The sequence below is a fragment of the Piliocolobus tephrosceles genome, chromosome 3 (assembly GCF_002776525.5).
Source record: "Piliocolobus tephrosceles isolate RC106 chromosome 3, ASM277652v3, whole genome shotgun sequence".
NCBI lineage: Eukaryota > Metazoa > Chordata > Mammalia > Primates > Cercopithecidae > Piliocolobus > Piliocolobus tephrosceles.
The window spans coordinates 4,879,431-4,895,567 of NC_045436.1; positions in this window are offsets into that span (position 1 = coordinate 4,879,431).

Consider the following 16,137-nt stretch of genomic DNA (forward strand, 5'->3'; position numbering starts at 1 on the left):
GAAGCAAGGGCAGCCACAAGGTAAAGAAAGGAGAGAAGGTGCTAGAGCTTTGAGGGGGAAGGGGAAGTTGCAAAACAGGCCTCTGAAGAGTGTGGAATGGTGATCGTAAAAGGTCTTTTGTATGATGACCTGGTAGCAACTAGGCTCCCGCAACAGCCAGTGCACCTTCATGCCAGTATTTAATTATGTTTAATAACACCTTGTGAAATACAGGTAGGGTAGGTATGATTGCCCCATTTGTATGGATGAAGAAACTGAAATACCAAAAGGCTGCCTGGCTGGCCCCAGGTCATGAAATCTCTTACTGGTAAATGAAGGTCTAGAATCCAGGCTCTGGACTCAGCCCTTGGCCAGCCCCTTGCAAGCATCTCTGCAGAATGAGCAGTCAGAGAATCGGCAGAATCATCATTTGCATTTGGGCAGTTGGTAATTCATCCTCCTATATTTGATAGTTGCTGTTTTAAAGTTTGTTTTTAAATAGGCTTTTAAAATAAAATTCCAATCTCCACTTCAAATTTTTAAGACTTCCTCCTGGAGTAAACTATCAGTTCTGTAGGCTTGAGAGATGGTGAGGTCAGTTGGCTAGAAACGTGATATGCAGAGACAGGTAACACTGGGCTGTATTACGGTGAAACTCACTCTGACCTTCATAATTACACTTGCTGTTGACAAATGTCAAGCAGCACATCTCACCTGTCTCTTGGGAATTTTTTTTTTTTTTTTAACTTAAGGTCCTCGAATAAAAACGATATTAAAACACCATCTTTGAGGGGTGGAGCAAGATGGCCAAATAGGAACAGCTCCAGTCTCCAGCGACACAGAAGACAGGTGATTTCTGCATTTTCAGCTGAGGTAATGGGTTTATCTCACTAGGGAGTGCCTGACAATCGGTGCTGGTCAGCTGTTGCAGCCCGACCAGCGAGAGCTGAAGCAGGGCGAGGTGTCGCCTCACCTGGGAAGTGCAAGGGGGAAGGGAATCCCTTTTCCTAGCCAGGGGAACTGAGACACACAACACCTGGAAAATCAGGTAACTCCCACCCTAATACTGCGCTTTAAGCAAACGGGCACACCAGGAGATTATATCCCACACCTGGCCGGGAGGGTCCCACGCCCACGGAGCCTTCGTAATTGCTAGCACAGCAATCTGCGATCTAACTGCAAGGCAGCAGCGAGGCTGGGGGAGGGGTGCCCACCATTGCTGAGGCTTCAGTAGGTAAACAAAGCCCTGGGAAGATCGAACTGGGTGGAGCTCACAGCAGCTCAAGGAGGCCTGCCAGTCTCTGTAGACTCCACCTCTGGGGACAGGGCACAGCTAAACAACAACAACAGCAACAGTAAAAAAAAAAGAAGCAGAAAGCTCTGCAGACGCAAATGACTCTGTCTGACAGCTTTGAAGAGAGCAGTGGATCTCCCAACACGGAGGTTGAGATCTGAGAACGGACAGACTGCCTGCTCAAGTGGGTCCCTGACCCTGAGTAGCCTAACTGGGAGACATCCTCCACTAGGGGCAGAACGACACCCCACACCTCACACGGTGGAGTACACCCCTGAGAGGAAGCTTCCAAAGCAAGAATCAGACAGGTACACTCGCTGTTCAGCAGTATTCTATCTTCTGCAGCCTCTGCTGCTGACACCCAGGCAAACAGGGTCTGGAGTGGACCTCAAGCAATCTCCAACAGACCTATAGCTGAGGGTCCTGACTGTTAGAAGGAAAACTAACAAACAGGAAGGACACCCACACCAAAACCCCATCAGTACGTTACCATCATCAACGACCAGAGGCAGATAAAACCACAAAGATGGGGGGAAAGCAGGGCAGAAAAGCTGGAAATTCAAAGAATAAGAGTGCATCTCCCCCTCCAAAGGAACACAGCTCATCACCAGCAACAGATCAAAGCTGGACGGAGAATGACTTTGACGAGATGAGAGAAGAAGGCTTCAGTCCATCAAACTTCTCAGAGCTAAAGGAGGAATTACATACCCAGCACAAAGAAACTAAAAATCTTGAAAAAAGAGTGGAAGAATTGATAACCAGAATAATTAACGCAGAGAAGGCCATAAACGAACTGACAGAGATGAAAACCATGACACAAGAAATACGTGACAAATGCACAAACTTCAGTAACCGACTCAATCAACTGGAAGAAAGAGTATCAGCGATTGAGGATCAAATGAATGAAATGAAGCGAGAAGAGAAGCCTAAAGGAAAAAGAAGAAAAAGAAATGAACGAAGCCTTCAAGAAGTATGGGATTATGTAAAAAGACCAAATCTACGTCTGATTGGGGTGCCTGAAAGTGAGGGAGAAAATGGAACCAAGTTGGAAAACACTCTTCAGGATATCATCCAGGAGAACTTCCCCAACCTAGTAGGGCAGGCCAACATTCAAATTCAGGAAATACAGAGAACGCCACAAAGATACTCCTCGAGAAGAGCAACTCCAAGACACATAATTGCCAGATTCATCAAAGTTGAAATGAAGGAAAAAATCTTAAGGGCAACCAGAGAGAAAGGTCGGGTTACCCACAAAGGGAAGCCCATCAGACTAACAGCAGATCTCTCGGCAGAAACTCTACAAGCCAGAAGAGAGTGGGGGCCAATATTCAACATTCTTAAAGAAAAGAATTTTAAACCCAGAATTTCATATCCAGCCAAACTAAGTTTCATCAGTGAAGGAGAAATAAAATCCTTTACAGATAAGCAAATGCTTAGATTTTGTCACCACCAGGCCTGCCTTACAAGAGACCCTGAAGGAAGCACTAAACATGGAAAGGAACAACCGGTACCAGCCATTGCAAAAACATGCCAAAATGTAAAGACCATCGAGGCTAGGAAGAAACTGCATCAACTAATGAGCAAAATAACCAGTTCATATCATAATGACAGGATCAAGTTCACACATAACAATATTAACCTTAAATGTAAATGGACTAAATGCTCCAATTAAAAGACACAGACTGGCAAACTGGATAAAGAGTTAAAACCCATCAGTCTGCTGTATTCAGGAGACCCATCTCACATGCAGAGACATACATAGGCTCAAAATAAAGGGATGGAGGAAGATCTACCAAGCAAATGGAGAACAAAAAAAAAAAAAGCAGGGGTTGCAATACTCATCTCTGATAAAACAGACTTTAAACCATCAAAGATCAAAAGAGACAAAGAAGGCCATTACATAATGGTAAAGGGATCAATTCAACAGGAAGAGCTAACTACCCTAAATATATATGCACCCAATACAGGAGCACCCAGATTCATAAAGCAAGTCCTTAGAGACTTACAAAGGGACTTAGACTCCCATACAATAATAATGGGAGACTTCGACACCCCACTGTCAACATTAGACAGATCAATGAGACAAAAAGTTAACAAGGATATACAGGAATTGAACTCATCTCTGCAGCAAGCAGACCTAATAGACATCTACAGAACTCTCCACCCCAAATCAACAGAATATACATTCTTCTCATCACCACATCACACTTATTCCAAAATTGACCACATAATTGGAAGTAAAGCACTCCTCAGCAAATGTACAAAAACAGAAATTATAACCAACTGTCTCTCAGACCACAGTGCAATCAAACTAGAACTCAGGACTAAGAAACTCAATCAAAACCGCTCAACTACATGGAAACTGAATAACCTGCTCCTGAATGACTACTGGGTACATAACGAAATAAAGGCAGAGATAAAGATGTTCTTTGAAACCAATGAGAACAAATATACAACATACCAGAATCTCTGGGACACATTTAAAGCAGTGTGTAGAGGGAAATTTATAGCACTAAATGCCCACAAGAGAAAGCAGGAAAGATCTAAAATTGACACTCTAACATCACAATTAAAAGAACTAGAGAAGCAAGAGCAAACACATTCAAAAGCTAGCAGAAGGCAAGAAATAACTAAGATCAGAGCAGAACTGAAGGAGATGGAGACACAAAAAACCCTCCAAAAAATCCATGAATCCAGGAGCTAGTTTTTTGAAAAGATCAACAAAATTGATCGACCGCTAGCAAGACTAATAAAGAAGAAAAGAGAGAAGAATCAAATAGACGCAATAAAAAATGATAAAGGGGATATCACCACCGACTCCACAGAAATACAAACTACCATCAGAGAATACTATAAACACCTCTACGCAAATCAACTAGAAAATCTAGAAGAAATGGATAATTTCCTGGACACTTACACTCTCCCAAGACTAAACCAGGAAGAAGCTGAATCCCTGAATAGACCAATAGCAGGCTCTGAAATTGAGGCAATAATTAATAGCCTACCAACCAAAAAAAGTCCAGGACCAGATGGATTCACAGCTGAATTCTACCAGAAGTACAAGGAGGAGCTGGTACCATTCCTTCTGAAACCATTCCAATCAATAGAATAAGAGGGAATCCTCCCTAACTCATTTTATGAGGCCAACATCATCTTGATACCAAAGCCTGGCAGAGACACAACAAAAAAAGAGAATTTTAGACCAATATCCTTGATGAACATCGATGCAAAAATCCTCAATAAAATACTGGCAAACCGGATCCAGCAGCACATCAAAAAGCTTGTCCACCATGATCAAGTGGGCTTCATCCCTGGGATGCAAGGTTGGTTCAACATACGCAAATCAATAAACGTAATCCAGCATATAAACAGAAGACAAAAACCACATGATTATCTCAATAGATGCAGAAAAGGCCTTTGACAAAATTCAACAGTCCTTCATGCTGAAAACTTTCAATAAATTCAGTAGTGATGGAACATATCTCAAAATAGTAAGAGCTATTCATGACAAACCCACAGCCAATATCATACTGAATGGGCAAAAAGTGGAAGCATTCCCTTTGAAAACTGGCACAAGACAGGGATGCCCTCTCTCACCACTCCTATTCAACATAGTGTTGGAAGTTCTGGCTAGGGCAATCAGGCAAGAGAAAGAAATCAAGGGTATTCAGTTAGGAAAAGAAGTCAAATTGTCCCTGTTTGCAGATGACATGATTGTATATTTAGAAAACCACATTGTCTCAGCCCAAAATCTCCTTGAGCTGATAAGCAATTTCAGCAAAGTCTCAGGATACAAAATCAGTGTGCAAAAATCACAAGCATTCTTATACACCAGTAACAGATGAACAGAGAGCCAAATCATGAATGAACTCCCATTCACAATAGCTTCAAAGAGAATAGGAATCCAACTTACAAGGGATGTAAAGGACCTCTTCAAGGAGAACTACAAACCACTGCTCAGTGAAATCAAAGAGGACACAAACAAATGGAAGAACATACCATGCTCATGGATAGGAAGAATCAATATTGTGAAAATGGCCATACTGCCCAAGGTAATTTATAGATTCAATGCCATCCCCATTAAGCTACCAATGACTTTCTTCACAGAATTGGAAAAAACTACTTTAAAGTTCATATGGAATCAAAAAAGACCCTGCATTGCCAAGACAATCCTAAGCCAAAAGAACAAAGCTGGAGGCATCATGCTACCTGACTTCAAACTATACTACAAGACTACAGTAACCAAAACAGCATGGTACTGGTACCAAAACAGAGATATAGACCAGTGGAACAGAACAGAGCCCTCAGAAATAATACCACACATCTACAGTCATCTGATCTTTGACAAACCTGACAAAAACAAGAAATGGGGAAAGGCTTCCCTATTTAATAAATGGTGCTGGGAAAATTGGCTAGCCATAAGTAGAAAGCTGAAACTGGATCCTATCCTTACTCCTTATATGAAAATTAATTCAAGATGGATTAGAGACTTAAATGTTAGACCTAATACCATAAAAACCCTAGAAGAAAACCTAGGTAATACCATTCAGGACATAGGCATGGGCAAGGACTTCATGTCTAAAACACCAAAGGCCGTGGCAACAAAAGCCAAAATTGACAAATGGGATCTAATTAAACTAAAGAGCTTCTGCACAGCAAAAGAAACCACCATCAGAGTGAACAGGCAACCTACAGAATGGGAGAAAATTTTTGCAATCTGCTCATCTGCCAAAGGGCTAATATCCAGAACCTACAAAGAACTCAGTCAAATTTACAAGAAAAAAAAACAAACAACCCCATCAAAAAGTGGGCAAAGGATATGAACAGACACTTCTCAAAAGAAGACATTCATACAGCCAACAGACACATGAAAAAATGCTCATCATCACTGGCCATCAGAGAAATGCAAATCAAAACCACAATGAGATACCATCTCACACCAGTTAGAATGGCAATCATTAAAAAATCAGGAAACAATAGGTGCTAGAGAGGATGTGGAGAAATAGGAATACTTTTACACTGTTGGTGGGACTGTAAACTAGTTGAACCATTGCAGAAAACAGTGTGATGATTCCTCAAGGATCTAGAACTAGAAATACCATTTGACCCAGCCATCCCATTACTGGGTATACACCCAAAGGATTATAAATCATGCTGCTATAAAGACACTTGCACACGTATGTTCATTGCAGCACTATTCACAATAGCAAAGACTTTGAATCAACCCAAATGTCCATCAGTGACAGACTGAATTAAGAAAATGTGGCACATATACACCATGGAATACTATGCAGCCATAAAAAAGGATGAGTTCGTGTCCTTTGTAGGGACATGGATGCAGCTGGAAACCATCATTCTCAGCAAACTATTGCAAGAACAGAAAACCAAATACCGCATGTTCTCACTCATAGGTGGGAATTGAACAATGAGATCACTTGGACACAAGAAGGGGAACATCACACAGTGGGTCCTATTGTGGGGAGGGGGTAGGGGGAGGGATAGCATTAGGAGATATACCTAATGTAAATGATGAGTTAATGGGTGCAGCACACCATCATGGCACATGTATACATATGTAACAAACCTGCATGTTGTGCACATGTACCCTAGAACTTAAAGTATAATTAAAAAAAAAAAAAAAAGACAATAGTTTACATTGTTGAGTGCTTTACAATTTGCAAAGGACATTTCAGGCATATTTTCTCTTGTAATCTTCACAAAATCCTCTGGTGGGTGGGAGAGACTAAATTAACATCTCAATCTCTGTGTCTAAATGCCAGGAGAGCTCTATGATAAGGACATTCATTGCCCAGGGCAGACTTCATGGAAGGGACCAGTGGGGGCCCACTAGGGAGGTGAGCTTGGCACCTCTACTCACTGGGTCCTGCCTTCCACCTCCCTGGGCTGGTCCTTGGCTGCACTCCCCTGTTCTCTGGGTATGGGGAGAGTGCTAGGGTCTTCACTTACCTGCCCGATGATGAATCTATCTGTGCCTAAGGGAGATTGTCACCAAAATACCCAGACAGCTGAAGACAGTGACCACTGAAGAAGGAGAAAGCTGTTTTCCTGCTTTTTGGAAAAGGGGCCCTGCATTTTTATATTGCACTGGGCTGGACAAAATATGTAGTCGGCTCTGACCTTAACAAATGCCATTTCATTTAACCACTTCACAATTAAAGCTGGTTTATAGGCATCAGAGGATGTAAAGCTCTAAAAAGTTAAATCATTTGCCAAAGTACACACACCTGATCACTGCTGAAACTAAAACTTGAACTCAAGTCTCAGTTCAAATGAACTTTCCACCTCACCTTACCTGCCAGGAAAAATATACGTTAAGAACATTGATAATAAGTGAATTTAATTTTAAATGTTTTTTTAAATTTAATCTTTCATTTTATATTCAAGGAAAAAGATGATCCTTCTAACTTAAGGAAGTGTTTGTATTTCTCAAGTGGATTCAAGTAGGCTGGTTTTATTCATATTATTATGCAGTTTTTTAAAATTAAAAAATGGTTTGCTTAATATCTTCTAACCCATGTCAAAGATTCACCTGACTCAAATTGACTTACCAGATTGTCCAGTTTACTAGGCACATATGCTATGTCTCTGCTTGTGCTTTCTGTCCAATTCTCAAGGCAACTTTGTGTACTTACTGCAGGATAACATCTGAGCCAGATCCCAGGTTGCTCTACATAATATGTAAATCTCAGATACTGCTAATTCTGGCCAGGCATGCATGGTAGCTCATCCCTATAATCCCAGCAGTTTGGGAGGCCAAGCCAGGAGGATTGCTTGAGTCAGGAATTCGAGACCAGGCTGGGCAATATTATGAGACCACTATAAAAAATTGAAAAATGAGCTGGGTGTAGTGACATAGGGAGGCTGAGGTGGGAGGATCTCTTGAGTCTGGGAAGTAGAGGTTGCAGTGAGCTGAGATCGTGCCACTGCACTCCAGCCTGGGTGACCTAGTGAGAACTTGCCTCAAAAAAAAAAAAAAAAAAAAAATCCTTATGAATTAGCCTCTGTACTTAAGATTTTTAGAGAGAAACATGCTGATTCTGATATTCAGAGGTTGTTAGATGTTGGGAAAAAGCTGAGCGCTGGGAGGGAAACAGAGGCAGGGCTTGCATAATGTCCTCCAGAATGTGTCTAGACTTGCTGGCTCCTTGCTTCTAGCCCTCCTAGCCTCCTAGATTGATTGTATTCCCATTATCTCAAGTAGCAGCACATGTTCCTTATAAACGCTAAACCATCACAGCTGTAGATCATGCACCTGCCCTTTTGACCTCCACGTTCTCACCACCTGTTTCTTTGTTGGATTACCAGTAAATACCATGGGCGCCCCAACATTCCTGGCGCCCAATGTGGGGCAACAAAGACCCTGGTGAAGGAACACCAGAGCGTGTGAAAGCAGAGGATGCATCGTCAAAGGACACCTGAGGACATCTAAAAGAAGCTCGGTGGGAAAGCTGAGTGCTCAGAAGAACCAGGGTAACAAAGGGACAAAGTGAAAGCAGACATTCTGCTTATTTAAATTTCTTAAGGCATTTATTACGAAGAGGGGGAGTGAAAGTTAGTACTCAGAATTTGTTGTCACTCACTCTTTAGTGCAGTAAGACAGTTTTGCCCATGGTTCTCAGAAGAAGGGACTATGGAGTTGGACGAATGGGAGAGAATTGGCAGAGATTTTTAAAAAGTGTATAAAGATGGAGCAAAAATTCCAGTCTCAGTTTGGTCAATGTGGGCACTAATAAAAGCAGCTCTTGAGCCATTTCAAACAGATGATGAGGCAGATTCAGATGAGGAAGAGGAAGATGAGTGTAAAAAATGAACTTCAGATTCTGAATATGAGGGACAAGAAATGGAGGAAAAGAAAGGGCATCTGAAAAAGGTATGTTTTACTAGCCTGTCGGTTCCACCTACTGAATTAAGTAAGTGGCCACCTCCTCTCTCTCCCCTTAATGAGCAAGAAAATGAATTAGCTACAAAACTTACCTTTCCTGTAGTTGCAACATTAAAACCTGGAGCAATTGGTAGTACTAAGACCCAGTGGAATCTGAGGCTTGTTTATTTAGAGAGCACCTCAATAAACCAAGGCATATCTGGCACAGCCAGTGCCCTTACAAATGGCAACAATTGTTTCCTGTTGCAGTGGGCAGTGCTGCCATGAGCCTTTGAAGTGCAGTTCCCATTTCCCTGCTTCCTGGGGAGCTGCCAGAGAGGGTCCCCACAGGAGTTGGGGGACCCTTGCCCTCAGGAACAGTCAGTCTATTACTTGAAAGATCTAGAGGTGTCACTCTGCATACTGGAAAGATTGGTTCCGATTATACTGGAGAAATTCAATTAGTTATTAGTTCCTCAACTCTGTGGTCTGCTTCCCTAGGAGAAAGAATTGCTCAGTTGTTTACATAAAGCTGGGAAGTAGCACAGTGAAAAGAACAGGAGGCTTTGGTAGTACTAATCCAACAGGAAAGGCTGCATATTGGGTTAATCAAGGGTCTGATAAAAGACCTATTTGTACCGTAGACCTGCTGTTGGATGCTTACAGATTGACACACAGGCCTGGGTGGCAGTAGTCCCCAGAAAAAATAAATCATGAGCTGCTTTGCATAGGGCAAGTAAAGTCATCTTGAAGCTTCAGTTTCATGGTTAACCTGCCTCTGCTGGAGAAAAACAGAGTTAATGAGCACACAGGCATGATATGGGCTGAATGTGTTCATTGCGGTGTTTGTGGCCTTTGTGATGGTAATGTTCAACCTCTACTCCTACTACATTGGTGCAAAACAAAATGAAGCCTTCACGACAGAGTTTTAAGACACTGTTCTGGGCTATATTTGGACTTTCTGAAGTGAAATCAGTGGTCATAAACTATAACCACAAATTCATTGAAAACATTGGTTATGTTCTTTATGGAGTGTATAATGTTACAATGGTCATTGTTTTGCTAAATGTGTTAATTGCCACGATCAACAATTCATTCCGAGAAATTGAGGATGACGCTGATGTGGAGTGGAAATTTGCAAGGACCAAACTCTGGTTTTCCTGCTTTGGGGAAGGGAGAACACTTCCTGTTTCCTTCAATCTGGTGCTGGGTCCGGGGTCCCTGTTTTGTCTCTTGCTGAAGTTTAAAGGGTGGATTTCTGAGCTCTACCCAGGGTCACAAAAGAGGTTCAGGAAAGATGTAGAGGTAAGTAAGTAAGTAGAGCTAAATAAGTAAGTAGATCTAAGTAAGTTAAGTAGAGCTAAGTAAGTAGAACTAAGTAAGTAGAGCTAAGTAAGTAGAACTAAGTTAGTAGAGATAAGGGAGATAAATATAGAGATAAATAGAGGTAGAGATGAAGAGATAGAGATAAATAGAGAGATAGAGATAAATAGAGATAGAGAGAGATAAGTAGAGAGATAGAGATAAATAGAGAGATAGAGATAAGCAGAAAGATAGAGATAAATAGAGAGAGATAAGCAGATGAGTAGAGAGATAGAGACAAGTAGAGAGATAGAGGTAAGTAGAGAGATAGATGAAGACTAGCAATATAAGATCAGTGCCCTAAAGAGGTACTGATCAGTGCCCTAAAGAAGTGCAAGCAAAGACTAGCAATATAAGGTCAGTGCCCTAGAGAGGTACCGATCAGTGCCCTAAAGAGGTACAAAAATAGAGACTAGCAAAGACTAGCAGAGATTTGCAGGGACATACAAGAACATTCTGAATTATGGAAATTAGCTGTGGCTCAAAGCCCAGTCAAAATCTGAGAGGGCAAATACAAAAGGAATAGAGGGGAGGGAGGTAAGGACAAAAATGCTCTTTCTTTTCTCTCCAACAGGACCTTTTGGTCCTTTAAACTTAATCAAAAGGCGGATGCATTGGTGTCTGCATTCTTTGCTGATGCACAAGCATTCCATTCTTTAACTCATCTTAATACCTCAGGCCTTAGAGAAACAGATGGTCACATACAAACAGCTGGGAAAAAGGAAAGATAACGATATGGTGAAGAGGATTTGCTTGAGTCTCTCCAGGTAACGATCAGGTGCCCACCAGAGGCACATATCATGAGCCACAGTATCTAGTGGACCCACCTGTACAATGAGAATGGAAGGTTTGAAAACCCTCGATTTGCTTTCCCTGTGCCTTCTGTTAGAAGGGGCCTGTTTCTTATTATCAGTGGCCTCCCGGCTACAGCCACAAAAGTTTTGTTTCTGGTTCAGTACATTTACTAATGTGGAGGATATGCTTGTATTTTTGCAGGAGATGAATAAGCCATGTGGATGCCCTCAAGATGTGCACGACCATGGAATGGGAGACTGGAGGAACCCATGGATCCCAACCATGGACTGGGTTCCCTGACTATGAGCCATGAGCCAGTTGAATCTGAATGTGAAGAAGGAATGAGGACAGACAGGAGTCACGAAGCTTAACGGACCAATGCTTTCTGACTCAGCTCCTCTCTACCCTGAATACAAGAGACCCTAATAGCTAGGCAGGAATATCATCACCTCTATTTAGCATGGAGAAGTTACAGAAGACAGACTTTCATCCTTCTGCAACCCCTAGGATTAAGGGTCCTCTTGTAAAAGGGAAAAGGGAGATATGTGGTAGGTATTCAAACCAGAGTGACTACAGTTTGAATAAGGGCTAAGAAAAATGAAGCTGGGTCACCAACTGGCAATTAAGAGCTGCACAGCCTACAGTCGCCTTGCTCAATTAAAAGAGGTCACCTTTTATGCTAGTAATAATGATAGCTAGCAATAATGATAGTAATAATGATACCTTCTCATTTACAAAAAAAGAGAAGGGGGGCATGTTGGGGAAAAGCTGAGTGTTGGGAAAAAAACTGAGGCAGGGCTTGCATGACAGACATAATGTCCTCTGGAATGTATCTAGACTTGCTGGCTCTTTGCTTCTAGCGCTCCTAGGCTGTTATTCCTATTATCTCAAATAGCAGAACATGTTCCTTATAAATGCTAAACCATCACAGCTGTGGATCATGCACCTGCCCTTTCAGCCTCCACATTCTCACCACCTATTTCTTTGTTGGATTACCAATAAATAGCCTGGGCTCCCAGTGCTCAGGGCCTTCATAGCCTCCATACACTAGCAATGGCCCCCTGGTCCCACCTTTCTCTCTCAAACTGTCCTTTTCTCAATCCTTTGACTCCGCTGGACTTTGTCACCCACACAACCTGGTGTTGGGTCTGATCACCCCCAACAGGTAGGCCTGTGAGAATCACAACTATCCTGTTCTTTGGAAGATTTAAATTGTAAAAGCAACTTTTGGGGGTTTTGTCTTTTTTTTTCCTTAGAAAATTTTGCTAATACTTTTCTTAAGATGAACAGTCCTATAGATTTAAATAAAACTTGTAGAATGCACCAAAGATTACAAAGGACTTTAAAAGCAACTGTGTGACATCAGTGCCATGATTACCATTTCACTGATGTGTGCTCACATCAATTTTCGTTGTGCATTCAGATGAACACACATTTCATTGATGTATCTTCACATCAATTTTCTTTTTTTTTTTTTTTCTTTGGGATAGAGTTTCATTCTTGTTGTCCAGGCTGGAGCACAATGACATGGTCTCGGCACACTGCAACCTCTGCCTCCCAGGTTCAAGAGTTTCTTCTGCCTCAGCCCCCCAAGTAGCTGGGATTATAGGCATGCGCCACCACACCCACCTAATTTTTGTATTTTTAGTAGAGATGGGGTTTCACCATGTTGGCCAGGCTGGTCTCAACCTCCTAACTGCAGGTGATCCACTTGTCTTGGCTTCCCAAAGTGCTGGGATTACAGGCATGACCTACCATGCCTGGCCTTCCACATCAATTTTTATTGTGTGTTCAGATGAACACACATGTCATTGTGTGTTTGGATGAGACTGTTGTGGTATAAGGCCAGGCCAGGACTCTATTCTTACCCTAGTGCTCTTATCACAGCAATACACCTTTTTCTAGAGGTACCATGACAGACCAAGGGCTCATGCTAACATGCTGGCTAGATGGCCATCTTAGAAAAGGGCATGCCTTGAGCAAGGACTTCATGTCTAAAACACCAAAAGCAACGGCAGCAAAAGCCAAAATTGACAAATGGGATCTCATTAAACTAAAGAGCTTCTGCACAGCAAAAGAAACTACCATCAGAGTGAACAGGCAACCTACAGAATGGGAGAAAATTTTTGCAATCTACTCATCTGACAAAGGGCTAATTTCCAGAATCTACAAAGAACTCAAACAAATATACAAGAAAAAAACAAACAACCCCATCCAAAAGTGGGCAAAGGATATGAACAGACATTTCTCAAAAGAAGACATTCATACAGCCAACAGACACATGAAAAAATGCTCATCATCACTGGCCATCAGAGAAATGCAAATCAAAACCACAATGAGATACCATCTCACACCAGTTAGAATGGCAATCATTAAAAAATCAGGAAACAATAGGTGTTGGAGAGGATGTGGAGAAATAGGAACACTTTTACACTGTTGGTGGGATTGTAAACTAGTTCAACCATTATGGAAAACAGTATGGCGATTCCTCAAGGATCTAGAACTAGATGTACCATATGACCCAGCCATCCCACTACTGGGTATATACCCAAAGGATTATAAATTATGCTACTACAAAGACACATGCACACGTATGTTTATTGCGGCACTATTCACAATAGCAAAGACTTGGAATCAACCCAAATGTCCATCAGTGACAGACTGGATTAAGAAAATGTGGCACATATACACCATGGAATACTATGCAGCCATAAAAAAGGATGAGTTTGCATCCTTTGTAGGGACATGGATGCAGCTGGAAACCATCATTCTTAGCAAACTATCAAAAGAAGAGAAAACCAAACACCGCATGTTCTCACTCATAGGTGGGAACTGAACAATGAGCTCACTTGGACTCGGGAAGGGGAACATCACACACTGGGGCCTATCATGGGGAGGGGGGAGGGGGGAGGGATTGCATTGGGGAGTTATACCTGATATAAATGATGAATTGATGGGTGCTGACGAGTTGATGGGTGCAGCACACCAACATGGCACATGTATACATATGTAACCTGCACGTTATGCACATGTACCCTAGAACTTAAAGTATAATAAAAAAAAAAAAAAAAAAGAATGAGCTCAATATAAAAAAAAAAAAAAAGAAAAGGGCATGCCTTGGCACTGCCAGTTGTTTGTTGTCTGGGACTCCTCTTTCATTTAGGGATAATACCCAGAACACTGGTTGGACCATTCTATCACCTTTAAGAGACAGAAGAGATAAGTGTCCTAGTTGGTGTGGTTGAAGAGATAGTCAAATTAAACAGTTCTCCTGGAGAGGTGGATCTTTGGACCAATCAGGCACAAGGTGTGAGGTAGTAAAAGCACAGGGATGACAAGTCCTTTTAGGGTGGGGCAGGAAGTACAGGTTTACCATCCCTGTACACTCTGCCCATTGGCCTGTTTTCTGGGGTATCACTTTGTTTGGGAAGTAGAAATTAGCCTCTTCAACCTGAGCACTGCTAAAATTCTACTGTGGGCTAATATGAAAAGTTGGATCACACAGCACAGACACAAATTGTCTGTGTTTCCATGGGAAAGGTTAGGAACATTTCACAGAGGACTGCTGGTGGCCTAAGTAACACAACAGCTCTCTAGGACAGAGCGCCAAATAGACAGGAAGCAAGGACACCAGGGCCAATGTCAGCAGAACAGGCATTCTTACTTAAAACACAAGAGTCCCGAGGCCATGGTTGGGAAGTCTCTGCAACCCTTAGCTTGAGAACAAATCACAGATCTGGTGTGATTTGCCTGAGTAAAAGAACACGCAGTCCATGTTTCCCGTTACTCAGCTCCATTTGGATAAATTTAGAAGAAAACACAGAGAATCACATCCTTCTTGTCCAGTTAACTTGCTGCCTCCCTGAAGAGTATGATTTACATAATCATGGGAGATGCTGTTTTTAACAAACACACCAGAACTTACCTATCCACAAGACGGTCGCCTTTCACAGGAGTGGCTGAGTTAGGGTGAAGGCACAGCTATTGCTCAAGATATAGATGTTGCTTAAGGTAGTACTTTGGAAAATCTAGCATTTGATCACTAGACATACAAGACAATCTGATTAGTTTCTGGAATCACCCTTCCTGTTTGTTTGTTTTTAACTAAAACTTGAGCCCTATATTGATGTCTCTCCCTAGTGCCCAACACATACTGGTATTCCACTAAGTGATTCAGTCTTCTTCCAGTAGGCTTTAACTCTGGAGTCCGTGCCTCCCATCGCCATGTGGAATAAGGATGAAGATGGGTGCCCTTGCCCACCTTCATGCAATCACCTGGGCATCTGGAAATGTCTCTCAGGCTTCTCAGTGGCTCCAGGACACAACCCAGATTACTCATCTCATCAATAGGAATTTCTGGATACACTCAAAGGATAGCTGTAAAGAGATTCCATGAGTATGTGGTACAACACCCTGGCTCTACATATGAGGAAAGAGGGCATATAACCCAAAGAAAAGTCTTCTGTGGAGAAAAAAGCAATCCAGCTAGATATAAGGTTAACTTAAACCAAGTCTGGTGTTTTCTCTTCTAGGATAGTGGTCCACTTTTCTCTAGAAATACCATTTTCAACTCATTTGGCATTTTTGTGTTCATCTCTGAGCCAAGGAATTTATAGAACCCAGAATGAGGGTCTAGGTTCTATTAAACCTCTAATTTGATTCTCCTTCTCAACATATTAATCTAGGCAGTCATTACCAATTCATTAGAGTCGGCATAAAAGATGAAATCTATTTGCTATTCCCATTACAATTTCTTTCTTTCTTTCTTTCTTTCTTTCTTTCTTTCTTTCTTTCTTTCTTTCTTTCTTTCTTTCTTTCTTTCTTT